This window comes from Stegostoma tigrinum, chromosome 10 (genome assembly GCF_030684315.1).
Source record: "Stegostoma tigrinum isolate sSteTig4 chromosome 10, sSteTig4.hap1, whole genome shotgun sequence".
NCBI lineage: Eukaryota > Metazoa > Chordata > Chondrichthyes > Orectolobiformes > Stegostomatidae > Stegostoma > Stegostoma tigrinum.
Window position 1 is genome coordinate 23,556,106 of NC_081363.1, and position 14,618 is coordinate 23,570,723.

The window sequence follows — 14,618 nt, forward strand, 5'->3', positions numbered from 1 at the left end:
CAGAATTAGCAGCACAATGGCAGGTGATAGTGCATTCAAAGCAACATGCAACAATCCAAATTATGCAATGTTGGTATAAAAATATCCTGTCACACAATACAGTTAATGAAGAACAGCAATGGTTATTGGTGTCACTTCAGCCAGAAGATGAGAAACGTAATGCTAAGGTGACCTTTTGTAATCATAAATTTTCACATTACAGTGCTTACTTCATTCCATAAGTACTCCATTTGTTATAAAATATTTGGGACATTCGGAAATTGTAAAAAATGTTATGCAAATACATTTCTTTCTTTCTTACTCACTTATAGATTTTAATATCTGAGCATAAGAATCTTCCATACTATTGAAATAGGCCTAAAATTGTTTTATATTTTGTCTATAATGCAAAGAGCTGTGTATTAGTTTATTGATGCCTGATAGCTTTAATATATGTAAGGCTTTAAATAACACGTCTACTGAGTTGGCTTCTCTAAAAGTACAACATGTCAACTGTTTGCTTTGTTCACTGAGTGCCTAATTAATTCAAATAAAGTTATACATGCATGGATGAGATGAAAACCTTTGGCACTTCAGATAGAAGCCTATGAGCCTACAGTTATTCACGTGTGCTTTAATTTACATAATTTGAGTCTAACTTTATTTTTAAAAATGCAGTTTTAATTTGCCTTGTCCTGGTTTGAACTTTATCAGTTTTCTTTGTAAAATCATAATGCCCTATGTAAAGACCATAATCTTAATTACCATTATATTTGGACTGTGAGCTAAAGGAAACAAAAAGATGGCTTTAAACCAAGGAGACTGCGTGAAGAAATAATTGTATCGGAGATAATCCGACCCCACCACTCAAGACATTTTTCCATCCCCACCCTTGTCTGCCTTCCGGAGAGACCACTCTCCCCGTGACTCCCTTGTCCGGTCCACACTCCCCTCCAACCCCACCTCACCCGGCACCTTTCCCTCCAACCGCAGGAAATGTTACACTTACCCCCACACCTCCTCCCTCACCCCCATCCCAGGCCCCAAGATGACTTTCCATATTAAGCAGATGTTCTCCTGCACATCTGCCAATGTGGTATATTGTATCCACTGCACCCGGTGTGGCTTCCTCTACATTGGGGAAACCAAGCGGAGGCTTGGGGACCGCTTTGTAGAACACCTACGCTCGGTTCACAATAAACAACTGCATCTCCCAGTCGCGAACCATGTCAACTCCCCCTCCCACTCCTCAGTCAACATGTCCGTCGTGGGCCTCCTGCAGTGTCACATTGATGCCACCCGAAGGTTGCAGGAACAGTAACTCATATTCCGCTTGGGAACCCTGCAGCCCAATGGTATCAATGTGGACTTCACAAGCTTCAAATTCTCCCCTTCCCCCACTGCATCCCAAAACCAGCCCAACTCATCCCCTCCCCCAACTGCATCCCAAAACCAGCCCAGCCTGTCTCTGCCTCCCTAACCTGTTCTTCCTCGCACCTATCCCTTCCTCCCACCTCAAGCCGCGCCTCCATTTCCTACCTACTAACCTTTTCCCACCTCCTTGACCTGTCCGTCTTCCCTGGACTGACCTATCCCCTCCCTACCTCCCCACCTATACTCCCCTCTCCACCTATCTTCTTTTCTCTCCATCTTCGGTCCGCCTCCCCCTCTCTCCCTATTTATTCCAGAACCCTCTCCACATCCCCTTCTCTGATGAAGGGTCTAGGCCCGAAATGTCAGCTTTTGTGCTCCTGAGATGCTGCTTGGCCTGCTGTGTTCATCTAGCCCCACACTTTGTTATCTTAGACTGTGTAAAGAGATGGCTGTAGTTTTGAAAATCATGTTTAGAGGAGCACATTATGGATTAAGACCATAAGACCACAAAGCATAAGTGCAAAAGTTAGGCCATTCAGCCCATCAAGCCTGCTCCACCATTCAATCATGGCTGATAAGTTTCTCAACATTGTAAACAATGCTGCATCTTTATTAGAACAGTGAGGAGAAGAACACACATCTGAGTTGATGGCTTCTGAATTAAGAGACAACTAATTGGCAATAATGCTTCAATTTGCTGAGCATAACTTGTGTGGAGGAAATGAAGCAAGTAACCACGCAACCTGCAAAGAGAAAGCATTAAAGAAACTTTCTCTCTCTCAGTCTCTCTCTCCTTCTTTCTCTTTCCCGTGCTTCAGTGCGAGAAAGACTGCAAAATACACGTTGTTATTTCCATTCATCTTTCTCTGAAAGTCTTTTATTGAAGGATAAATAAAATTCAGACATAGAAAGGATGAATTTTAAACAGTGAATGGAAGAGAAAATCTGTATCACAATAAGCCTTGTATAAATAGCAAAATGAACTGAAAGGAAGAGTAAAAGAAACAAGAAATCATTTCCTGTGGTCTGAACTTATGCTACTGAACTGTATTTCACTGATTTATTTTGTCCCTTTTCCACTCTCAATCTGTACCTGAGGGTAACATTCTGCTTGATAAGGGTGGATTTAAAAGGGGTTGAGTTCAGTTATGGAGTTTTAAATTAACAATTCATATTTCATTTTGGCCATTGGTTAAAGACAATTTATTTATTATAAATAGTTACAACCTTGTCAAGTACAAAAACTTGGAGTAATTTGTTCAATCCTGAGTTTATCATTCAGATAAGTTGAAGACTTTGATGAACTTTTCACATTTTTGATGACTTTGAGAACAGTGTGGCTTGATTTCCAGGACACCACCTCAGTGAGTTAAAGCATGTGTTGACTGCAGATTAAGCAGATTTTTCCAATAAATTCAGTGATAGTTACCAATGATCAAACCTGTGGACATGGAACAACATTTATCATAGAGAACATAGAACATAGAACAGTACAGGCCCTTTGGTCCACGATGATTGTGCCGAACTTTTACCTTAAACCTAAGGTCTATCTAACCTCCACCGCTACATTATACTATCATCCATATGTCTATCTAACAGCTGCTTAAATGTCCCTAATGAGGGTGACTTCACTCCTCTCTCTGGCAATGCATTCCATGCCCCAACCATTCTCTGAGTAAAGAACCTGCCTCTGATGTCTCCCTGATATCTACCGACTTTCACTTTAAAACTATGTCTCCTCGTAAGAGCTACCTCCACCCTAGGAAAAAGTCTGTGGCTGTCTACTCTATCGGTACCTCTGATCATTTTGTATACCTCTATCAAGTCACCTCTCATCCATCGTCGTTCTAAAAAGAAAAGCCCTAGCTCTCTCAACCTTTCCTCCATTCCAGGCAACATCCTGGTAAATCTCCTTGGTTTATTACTTAGTTTTCATTAGGTCCTATTTTCCTCTTCTAGCACAACACAGTTTAATAACATAGTGAACTTTTGCATTTAGAAATACAGATCATTACATGAACATGTTAACGAATACACTCCCAGTGAAAGTTAAACATTTTAAGAGGAGCCAATCAACATTTGAAATAAAAATACAGAGGAATGCAAAGGATTCACAAAAATGATTTTGTGGTCCTTAAACAAATGACAGTGTCAATTAAGGCAGTAAATCCCAACAAGCACAGCTTCCTCATAATTCATAGAACATGGAACTGAGAACATAGAACAGTACAGCACAGCACAGGCCCTTCGGACCAGGATGTTGTGCCGACCTATTATCCGACTAAGATCAATCGATCTACCCTGCATACCCTGTATTTTACTATCCTCCATATGCCTATCCAAGAGTCACTTAAAATTATCTCAAATATCTGACTCCACTACCACTGCCAGCAGCGCATTCCACACCCCACCATTCTCTGTGTGAAGAACCTACCTCTGATATCGTCCCAATACCTTCCTCCAAACACCTTAAAATTATGGACCCTCATAATAGTCATTTCTGCCCTGAGAAAAAAGCCTCTGACTATCCATTCTATCAATGCCTCTCATTATCTTGTACATCTCTATCAAGTCACCTCTTATCCTTCTTTGCTGCAATGAAAAAAACCCCTAGCTCCTTCAACCTTTCCTCATAAGAGCTGCCCTCCAGTCCAGGCAGCATCCTGGTAAATCTCCTCTGCTCCCTCTCTAAAGCTTCCACATCTTTCCGATAATGAGGTGACCAGAATTGAACACAATATTCCAAGTGTGGTCTCACTAGAGTTTTATAGAGCTGAAGCATAACCTCATGGCTCTTAAACTCAATTCCCTTGCCAATGAAAGCCAACACACCATATGCCTTCTTTACAACCCCATCAACTTGAGTCGCAATGTTGAGGGATCTATGGGCATGGACCCCAAGATCCCTCTATTCCTCCACACTGCTGAGAATCCTGCCATGGTCACTTGCTCTATAGTTTATTCCGCTGCAAACTGTCCTGAAAATTTGACATTATTTTGCCATCACCACACCATTTTTGCCTGAATTGTACTGAAATTGAGAATGCAAAACCTCAAAGCATAGGTGCTTTACATTAATCATTTGTAGCTGAAGACTGGATTACTGTTTTAAGCTTCAATTCTACTTGCTAGTGAATTGCTTTTTAGATTATATATATATGTCACGCATGTGTTCACTATTCCTTGTGATATTGTTCTTATAGAGGTGGTTGTGGAAATAATGTTTCCACTTGTAGGTCAGTGCAGAGATAGGGTGCACTGTTTTAAAATTAATTGTACATTTTAATGGTGCTTAGTGCCTCACTGCACTAGGGACCCGGGTTCGATTCCACACTCAGGTGACTATGTGGAGTTTGCGCATTCTCCCCATGTCTGCTTGTATCCGGGTGCTCCAGTTTCCTTCCATAGTCCAAAGATGTGCAAGCTAGGTGTATTGGCCATGGCAAATTTCCCGTAGTGTTCAGGGGTGTGCCGGTTACAGGATGATGGGTAATGGTGGGATGCTGTGTGGGTCAGTGTGAACTCAGTGGGCCGAAGGGCCTGTTTCCACACTGTAGGGAGTCTATGAGTCTGTGTAGTCTATAAAATTAATAACCTCTAATTTAAGGTCAGGGATGAAGGGATATTGGTTTTTCTTTGTGGTTTGCATGGCTTTAAGAATCTGCCTCAGAAGGTGGTGGTGGTGGCATCATTAAGTATTATTTAGTGCGAGGAAGGTAGATTCGTGTTAGGCAAGTGAATGAAAGGGTATTGAGAGTAGTTTGGGGACTGGCATTTGAAACGCAAACCGTTCAGCATGATCTTACTAAATGATGCGCTCAGGGACTCAATGATCTACTCCTTCAGCTACTTTGTATGCTTGTATGCCCATCACTTATCTGCGTGCCAGCTGGGCATCTAAGTTATCCAGAATTTGGAAGGTACTCTATGCGGGGTGTTAGGGTTATTCCAGTGTGGCTTGTGAATGAATTTAATGTAATCTACATACCTATCTCTTTGGGCACATGCGTTGAGCTTGCTGATCATCTGAGACCTTTGGTTAGGATCTATCAAATATAGATCCAATTGAATTCTTTCAAATGACCAGTTGCTCTACATATTATCTCTAAAATATTGACAAAACAGCTGTGCATTTTTTACTTTGAAAATTAGCTGCTTTATTTTAAAGTTCAGGCCGATATTAGACATCATTATGTGTTAGAATATTTTCAACTTGGAGAGACATTTAGCCACGCATAGCATTATTTAGCTGTCCTCCAACGTGACAAGCAGGTATTTTCCATTACAATACCATCACAGAGATGTCCTCTTTCTGTCAACGTCCTATATAATTGTTCGTCCAAGAAAAAAAACAATTGAGATATAATTAGGTGCTGCTGAATAAGATAAAATGCACCTATTCACCATGGCTGGACTTTACAAAAGGTTTGAAATGTGTGTAAAATCCCATGTATCCAGTTTCATGACATCTGTGAATTAAATTACCCACATCACTTATGAACCAGAAGCTTCAGACTTAGCGAGGTTTTCTCAAACAATAAAATAGCACGGGAAATTCTTCTCCAATCATTCAAGGGAAATGCGTCTGAAATGTCAGTGCATTCAGTGGCAGGTTTAATTCAGGATGTGCAAATTCTTTATTTACTATGGAGAAGTGCCAGAAGGGTTACATATGCTCTTACAGGACCTGCTTTTTGCATCACAAGACAGAAACATGAGACAATGAAGGGAAATATGTGAGGAAAATATAATGAATCTTTTCTCGCATAATTATAATTATATCGGAGAAATAACTCGGAGCAGAATTTCAAAGCACCTTCTTTAGTATTTACAGCACACCGAAGGATGCAACGGTAACATATGTTTCTCAGTGATTAAGAGATTAAAACAAATATAACAGCAGCTGTAGCGGTTCAGGTGACAGCTGATAACAGCACTAGAAACCTGCTTTACAAACTCAAATGCTGACTATCAGCTAAATTACTGCAGTGTTCAAATTGCAAACAAATCGATTTGAATAAAGAAAGCCAGCCACATTGGGGTATGAACAACCAGCTTAGCTGCTCATAGTTTAGACGATTTGAAGTAATTAATCAGCCCCAGACTCAACTCAAGCTCTGCTTCTCCATTACACGGGAGTCTGATATAACTAGATGGGAATTGATAGGTTACCGAATCTCTGACTTCTAATTACAGATGGGAAGCCTTGTCTTAAATTGCACGGGGAGATTGAAGTCCCTGGGTTGTCTGTTTCTTAAATTCAAAGATCATGAGGGTAATTGTGAATGAGGAAAGCTATTTTACCTGATCCATCTGGAAAAAAACCCTACAGCATTGTCACAACTAAATTTATTTTACAATTTCCAAGAAGTTTTCATATACTACTTAGAAGTCCAACCTATAACCTATTTCATTTGGTGCAAATATCTCCATGACCCAAGTCATAAATTTGATATTTATGATTAAAAATGTATATTCTGGTTCTACTTTCACAAATTAGTTTGACATACTATCCTGGAACTAGTTTCTCTCTTTTGTTTATTAACTTATATCCATATCCGCTTTTGCTAAATTATCAGAGGGCATGTCTGACATACCAGAAAAGACAGTTAGTCCACCTTAACATTGGTAAAACCGAAGTCATTGTTTTTATGGTTCCTGCCTCAAACTCCATTCCCAAGTAATCAGCTCCATTCTTCACCCTGGCAACTAACTTTGACCCTGAGATGAGCTTGCAACCATATATCTGCACCAGCATAATGTCCACTTATTCCCACCTGTGTGACATCTTCCAATAGCTTCCAGTTCCATCACTACCTCAGCTCATCCCTTTTTAAACTCCAGGCCTGACTATTCCATCTTACTTACATTCAGAGAATTATAGAGCAAGGAAACAGTCCAACTTGTCCATGCCGACCAGATATTCTAGCCCCATTTGCCAGCATTTGGCCCAGATTCCTCTAAAACCTCCATATTTGTGTACCCATCCTGGTGCTTTTTAATGTTGTAATTGTACAAGCCTCCATCACTTCCATTGCAGCTCATTCCATTCGCACACCACTCTCTACATGAAAAGGTTGCTCTTCAGTTCCCTGTGAAATCTTTCCTTTTGCACCTTTAACCTATGCCCTTTAGGTTTGGACTCCCCTACCTTGGGAAAAAGACTTCTGGGTAGTCTTCTGCATTTTACCTTCTATTAACTTGAGATTGTCCAAAACCCTGCTGCCAATATTGTCCCGTGTTCCTCTGTTCCCTAACTTAAATTGCACGGGGAGATTGAAGTCCCTGGATTGTCTGTTTCTTAAATTCAAAGATCATGAGGATAATTGTGAATGAGGAAAGCCATTTTATCTGATCCATCCGGAAAAAAACCAACAATTTCCAGGAAGTTTTCATATACTGCTTAGAAGCCCAATCTATAAGCTATTTCATTTGGTACAAATATCTCCATGATCTGAGTCATAAATTTATTATTTATGATTAAAAATGCATATTCTGGTTCTACTTTCACAAATTAGTTTGACATACTATCCTGGAACTAGTTTCTCTCTTTTGTTTATTAACTTATATCCATATCTGCTTTTTCTAAATTATCAGAGGGCATGTCTGACATACCGGAAAACTCATTTAGTCCACTTTAACATTGGTAAAACCGAAGCCGTTGCTTTTATAGTTTCCAATTAAGAAGTGCCTCAGTTTTAAAAGTCTTATCTTTATATTCAACTTTCTCCCTAGTTTTACCTCTTCCTATCTTTGAAACTTGGTCCAGCAGTACAACATTCTGACATATATGGATTACTTTAAATTTGGCCTCTTAATCATCCCTGATTTTAATTGCTCCATGTGAGTGGCAATGCTTTCAGCTGTATTATTTCTAAACTCTGGAATTCCCTTAAACATCTTCACTTTTCTTTACTCCTTAAAGATGGTCCTTTGGGCCTAACCTTTTTGCCAAGACCACAAAGTGTGGAGTTGGACGAACACAGCAGGCCAAGCAGCATCTTAGGAGCTGCTTGGCCTGCTGTGTTCATCCAGCTCCACACTTTGTTGTCTCGGATTGTCCAGCATCTGCAGTTCCCATTATTGCTTTTGCTAAGACTTTTGCTTTTTGACCAAATGTTGGTTTGGTGTTCAAATTTTTTTAATAGTATTCCTGTAAAGTTCAGATAGTTTTATTATATTGCCCTATCACAACTCATCTTTTGAAGTAAATTTAGATACACTGTGAAAAATCTATTCAAATTACGTAAAATAAGGAAGGGAAAAAAAACTTGTGAACTTGGGTATTTAGAACTAAAGACTTATTTATGTATTGTAATCTCTCCCTTAAATACCTAACTTTTTAAAAAAGTTAGACATTTACCTGATATCAAAATAGATTTGGCAGCATAAGGTAGAAGATGATTTAATAACTCAAGGTGACTACTTCATTTTATTGTAAGGTGGCAATGGGAAGATTCCTTGATTCTGAGGAATACTTAGATCGTAGAATCCCTGCAGTGTGGAAACAGGCCCTTCAGCACAACAAGTCCACAGCATCCCATCCAGATAACCCATCTAATCTACACATCCCTGAACACTATGGAGAATTTAACATGGCCAATCCACCAAGCCTGCAAATCTTTGGACTGTGGCGGGAAACTGGAGCACACAGAGGAAACCCGTGCAGACACAGGGAGAAAGTGCAAACTCCACACAGACAGTCAAGCAAGGGTGGAATTAAATCTGGGTCCCTGATGCTGTGTGGCAGCAGTGCTAACCACTGAGCCACAGTACCATTTGCTACTCATCTGCCAAATACCTCAGTGGCATCTAGCTTAACATGAGTTCCCAAAAAGAGCCAACACAGGGCTCTTTCCAGCTCTCTAGCTGGTGAGGGAGATCCTTGCTCCATCCACTAAATATCATTCACTGCTTCAACTGGCAAAATGACCATTAACCAAAGGAGCAGATTTCAGCAATGAGCAAAAGAAGTGCAGGAATTGTGAAAAAAATGTTTTTATGTGCCTAATTGTTGCAATTGGAAATATAATGGTTGACAAGGCTTTGAAAGTAATGGTGACTTTCTAAAGAGCATTTGTATAAACATTTGAAGCAGGGCTATGATGTAAAAACAGGCTTATGGTGAGAATTGGATCCATTTCTCGGAGCCAACGTTGACATGATGGGCCAAATGCCCCCCCTTCTGTGTGCAACATTTAACAATCCTCTGATTCTATATGTCGTGATTTGGGTCCCAGTCAAAAATTAGAGTCAGCGTCGACCCCACAATCCAGAACAAAAATCCAGAGACTCATTGACTCATCAGAAAAAGAAAAGAACCAGTGTTGAAATCCAACGTCCTACTTTTGCAGAGTTTAAATGCGGGTGGCTTGGTTTTAATCCTCATTCCGACAAACTGAAATGGGAGCAGAGATCCAATACCCCGGGTTAAAAGTTAAATGACCCAAGTAAATTGATTGTCTTTTACCTGTTCAAATGAACGTTCCGGATGCTATTGCAACTAAAATATAGTAAGGTTCAGAATTTTGTTCAGTGCAAAGATTTGTATGAGCCTTAGGTGTGTTGCCCGAAGCTGAACAGGAGATTATTACATTAGCCTGTGGTTCACGCACAAAATCAATAAGAGCCATGAACAATTGTTCTATATATATCTATATAAAAAGTCCTTCCTGTGACTTGTTTTGACCTTTTTCACAGATTTTCTAAATTTAGTTACTTAAATAAGCAGTTGTTGGGGAAAAAGCTGCAGACTGTGAATGGATTTTAGTACTTCCACCCATGCAGGAATAAAACTATATGTGGAAACTCTGCAATTGTAAAATAGTCAAGTAAACAAGATATTAATCAAGGCAATCATATCGCTAATTTTAATCTTTTAAACAAAGTTCCAACTTTTAATTCCCCACACTCTTTTTGGGGTCTAATTTCCATCGCTCACACTGTGAGTGCTGTAGAAAGATAATTGTGTCTCATGTTGCTCAAAGTATGATATATTTTGAGTTCTGCTGGATCAATAGCAGTTACAGAGCAAAGCAGTCAATCTGCATTCTAATAGTGAAGCAGTTGTTGCAATTAGCTATATTGGCTGATGCAGGTACAGTCACTGGAGGATGACTGAACAGGGAGCATCATTTCCTGTATTGGAATCCACCTATAGAAGTCACCATGACGCTCATAGAAATGGAATAGGAGAAGGAAAATAACAACATGAATAGATGGTGGTCATGGCAGGCCTGTGCATACAGGGATGCAGAAGTGGCAAAAACAGAAAAGGGAGGCAACTCAATGTATAAAGGCAAGAGGCCATAGAACATTGCAGGACAGAGATTTAATGTGGGGTGGAGGATGGAAGGTTGGGGGTGCGTCATCAATGGCCACCACAATCTCCCAATTGGGGGACGCAGTGGTCTAGTGGTATTATCACCAGACTATTAATCTGGAGACCCAGGTAATGTACTGGATACCTTGGTTTGAATCCTGCTATAGCAGATAGCGGAATTTGAATTCAATAAATTAAGAGATGAATGATGACCATGAATCCATTGTCAGAAAAAAACCCATTCATTGATGTCCTTTAGGGAAGGAAACTGTCATCCTTGCTGAGTCTGGCCTACATGTGACACCAGACCTACAGCAATGTGGTTGACTCTTAACTTAGGGATGGGCATTAATGCTGGCCTAGCCAGTGATGCCTCCATCCCATGAATGAATAAAGGAAAAAAAAAATCCACACTTTGACAGAGGAACACGCTGTAGGTTCAGAGCACAGGATAAGAAGTTGATGAAATAGTTGGATGGGAATGTGTGGAAGCTCAGTAATGATGGTGTTGATGGGAAATGTAAGAAATAATGAGATTAGATTATTGCGAAGGGCTGTTGATTTCCATCTTATCCTGCAACTCGCAGGATATCTTCCCCTGTGATGTCTTCCATTCTCATATGAATGTAAATGTGCAGTGGAAATAGAAAATGAATGTGACCACGTCCAGAGTGGGCAAGTAAGTTTTGTTTTTCTGTCTGTGCAATGTGAGGCCCTTCACTGGGAAATTGTATCAATCCAGATGTGGGGGGAGCAATATATTAATAATTGTACAGAATTTATAAAGCCCTTTTACAATTGCACAACTTGACTTGTGCTGCATACATCAGAATAAGGTCTTCTATGTCATTGATCCATGTGAAGGCATTCTGTAGCTCTCCTTATTGCAGATCTCCATGTCCCACTGTATGGAGGACGACACTAAAGTTATCATTTGTGAGTGATGTGTATGCTGACTGCTCACTTTATAATGAACTTGGTCTGTTTCTGAAATTCCCCAAAAAGATTAATTGAAACCATGACCAATGGACCCGGCCATGATTGTAGTAATTTTTGCTCTGTGGTGTTGCAAAGATGCAGAGAAATTGAAGAAGGACAAATGCACCAGCCAGCCTAGGACCAGCAGGAGCACCCAGCAACATTTGAACAGGCTCTCCACAAAAAAGTTGCAGCTAGAGGATCCCATGGGATGCAGAGGAGGTGATAGAGGGTCAGATAGATCTTGTCAATGTCATTTCTTTCAGATGACGAAGGTGGCACAGTGCTTAGCTCTCTACGCCAATGACTGGGGCTCAATTCCAGACTTGGGTGATTGTGTGAAATATGGCAGCTAATTTAATAGGGTGGCACAGTGACTCAGTGGTTAGCACTGCTGCCTTACAGTGCGAGGGACCTGGGTTTGATTCTAGCCTCAGGCGACTATCTGTGTGGAGTTTGCAAATTCTCCCAGTGTCTGCATGCGTGACCTCCAGGTGCTCCAGTTTCCTCCCACAGTCCAAAGATGTACAAGCTAAGTGGATTGGCAATGGAAAATTACCCATAGTTTCTAGGGTGGGAAATGCAGGGACAGAGTAGAGGATGGGTCTGGGTGGGATGCTCTTGAAGGGTCAATGTGGACTTGATGGGCCAAATTGCACGCCCCTACACTGTAGGGATTCTGTAAAATTCTATGAAGACTCAGGATGATCATTTCAGAATCACATATCAGTCTCCATTTTTTGGAAGAATTCTATGATATTACGATCACTCACGCCCAAGGGATCTCCCACAACCATGCCAATGTTTACTTTATCATTGGATTATACACAGTTTAAGCTTTCTCTAGTTGTTTCCTCCATTTATTGGTCCAGAAAGTTATCCCATATACACTGCAGGAATTCCTCTTCTACAATATTGTAACTAATTTGATTGACCCAATTTAAAGTCAACCACGATTACAGATGTCCTTTGTTGATTAAAAGTGATTTTTTTCATTCATTTACGAAAAGCTTACATACAAGAGCAGCAGTAAATGAGTCAGCATATGTAGTACAATGTAATACAGCACAGGAGCAGGCCCTTCAGCCCCATCAAGCCTGCGCCAATTGTAATTGCCTGTTTAGACCTGTTATTTATTGCCCATCTATGGTTTCTTCTCCTCTGTTGGCCTCCCATTCTTGTATCTATCAGATTACATCTTAAACGCTGCTAATATGCCAGCTGCCACCATCTCCACTGGCAGCGTGTTCCAGGCACCTACCACCCTCTGACTGAAGAATTTTACCCGTGCTTCTCCTCTAAACTTGCCCCTTCTCACTTTGAACCTGTTCCCTCTCGTATTTGATCTTTCCACCACAGGATAAAGCCTCTCACTATCCACCTTATCAATGCCTCTCATAACTTTGTAGACCTCTATCTGGTCAAGCCTCAGCCTCTGGCTTTTCAATGAAAATAATCCGAGTTTTTCCAATCTCTCCTCATAACTGAAACCCTCCAGACCAAGTAAGATCCTGGTAAACCTTCTCTGCACCCTCTCCAAAGCATCCGCATCCTTTTGGTAGTGTGGCAGCCGGAATTGCATACCATATTCCAAAAGTGGCCTAACTAAGCTCTTAAATAACCTGAAATATACGTTACCAGCTTTTACATTGGATGCCCCAGCCAATGAAGGCAAGTGTGCTGTATGTCTTCATGGCCACCTTATCCATGCATGTTGCCACTTTCAGGTATCAGTGGACCTGTGTGCCCACATCGCTCTGTATGTCAACATGTTGAACCTTATTTTAAAAGGAATGGAATATGACAATAAGGGGGTCTTGCAAAAACAATACCAGACATTACTCAGACCAGAGCTGGGATATTGTGAACAGTTTTGTCCCCCTTATCTAAGAAAAGATACAGTAGCTTTGGAGGCAGTGCAGAGACGTTTTACTATGTCGATTCTAGGTATGGAATGACTGTCTTTTGAGAAGAGTCTGTATTCATTGGACTTTAGAAGAATGAGATGGAAACTTATTAGGTGCAGAAAGATTGTTTCCTCTTGTGGGACCGTCTAGAACCAGAGGGCATAATCTTAGAGTAAGGGGTCACCATATAAGTGAGAGATGAGGAGGACTTTCATCTCTCAGAGGGTAGTAAATTTGTGAAACTCTTTCCCACAAAGGGTTGTAGAAGTTGGGTCATTAAGCATATTCAAGACATATTCAAGAGATATACAGATGTTTATTGAGTCAGGGAAACAAGGCAGGAAAGTAGAGCTGAGGAATGGCAGATGAGCCGTGATCTCACTGAGTGGCAGAGCAGACTCATTGTGCTGAATGGCCTGCATTTTATTGTCCTTCAGTGAGCAAAAAGGTGATGCTATGTTATTTTGGCCATTAAAAAAAAACTTTGGATAAGGTAAGTTAATCCTGCACAGCAAAATGTTAGTGAACAGTCCATTAACTTCCAATGATGTCTGCTCAGTTAAGGCAATTGAGTTGTATTGTTCACTGTATGATGTACTTCTAAAATTTCTTTGGAGTTTCTGGCATGTGGGAGGGGGAACATGCTATGAAGAGAACAAAATCATATTTGAATGAAATTTTGTGAAGCCATTTTCATAAGTGCATGAGAAAATAAAAATGTTGAACTATAACTTACATATAAGAATTTATGTTGTTCTTCAATAGTATGTTTCATTTTGCTTCTACACAGAGACAGCTCCAATCTCAACTCCTGTCCCCGCTCTAGTCTGAGAGATTCTAATAGTTCTGGCTCTAACTTCTCTTATGTAACCCTTCCTCCTTTCACACCAACATTGGTGGTCATGCCTTCAACCTGACAAAACTATGCTGCCTTAATAATCCTTGAATAGCCTCCTTACAAACCACTCTTCTTGACCATATTATTTGTTACCTTGACTTAGAATCTCCTGGCTCAGCATCTGTTTATTTTTAAAGATATATCTCAGTGAAACGTCTAT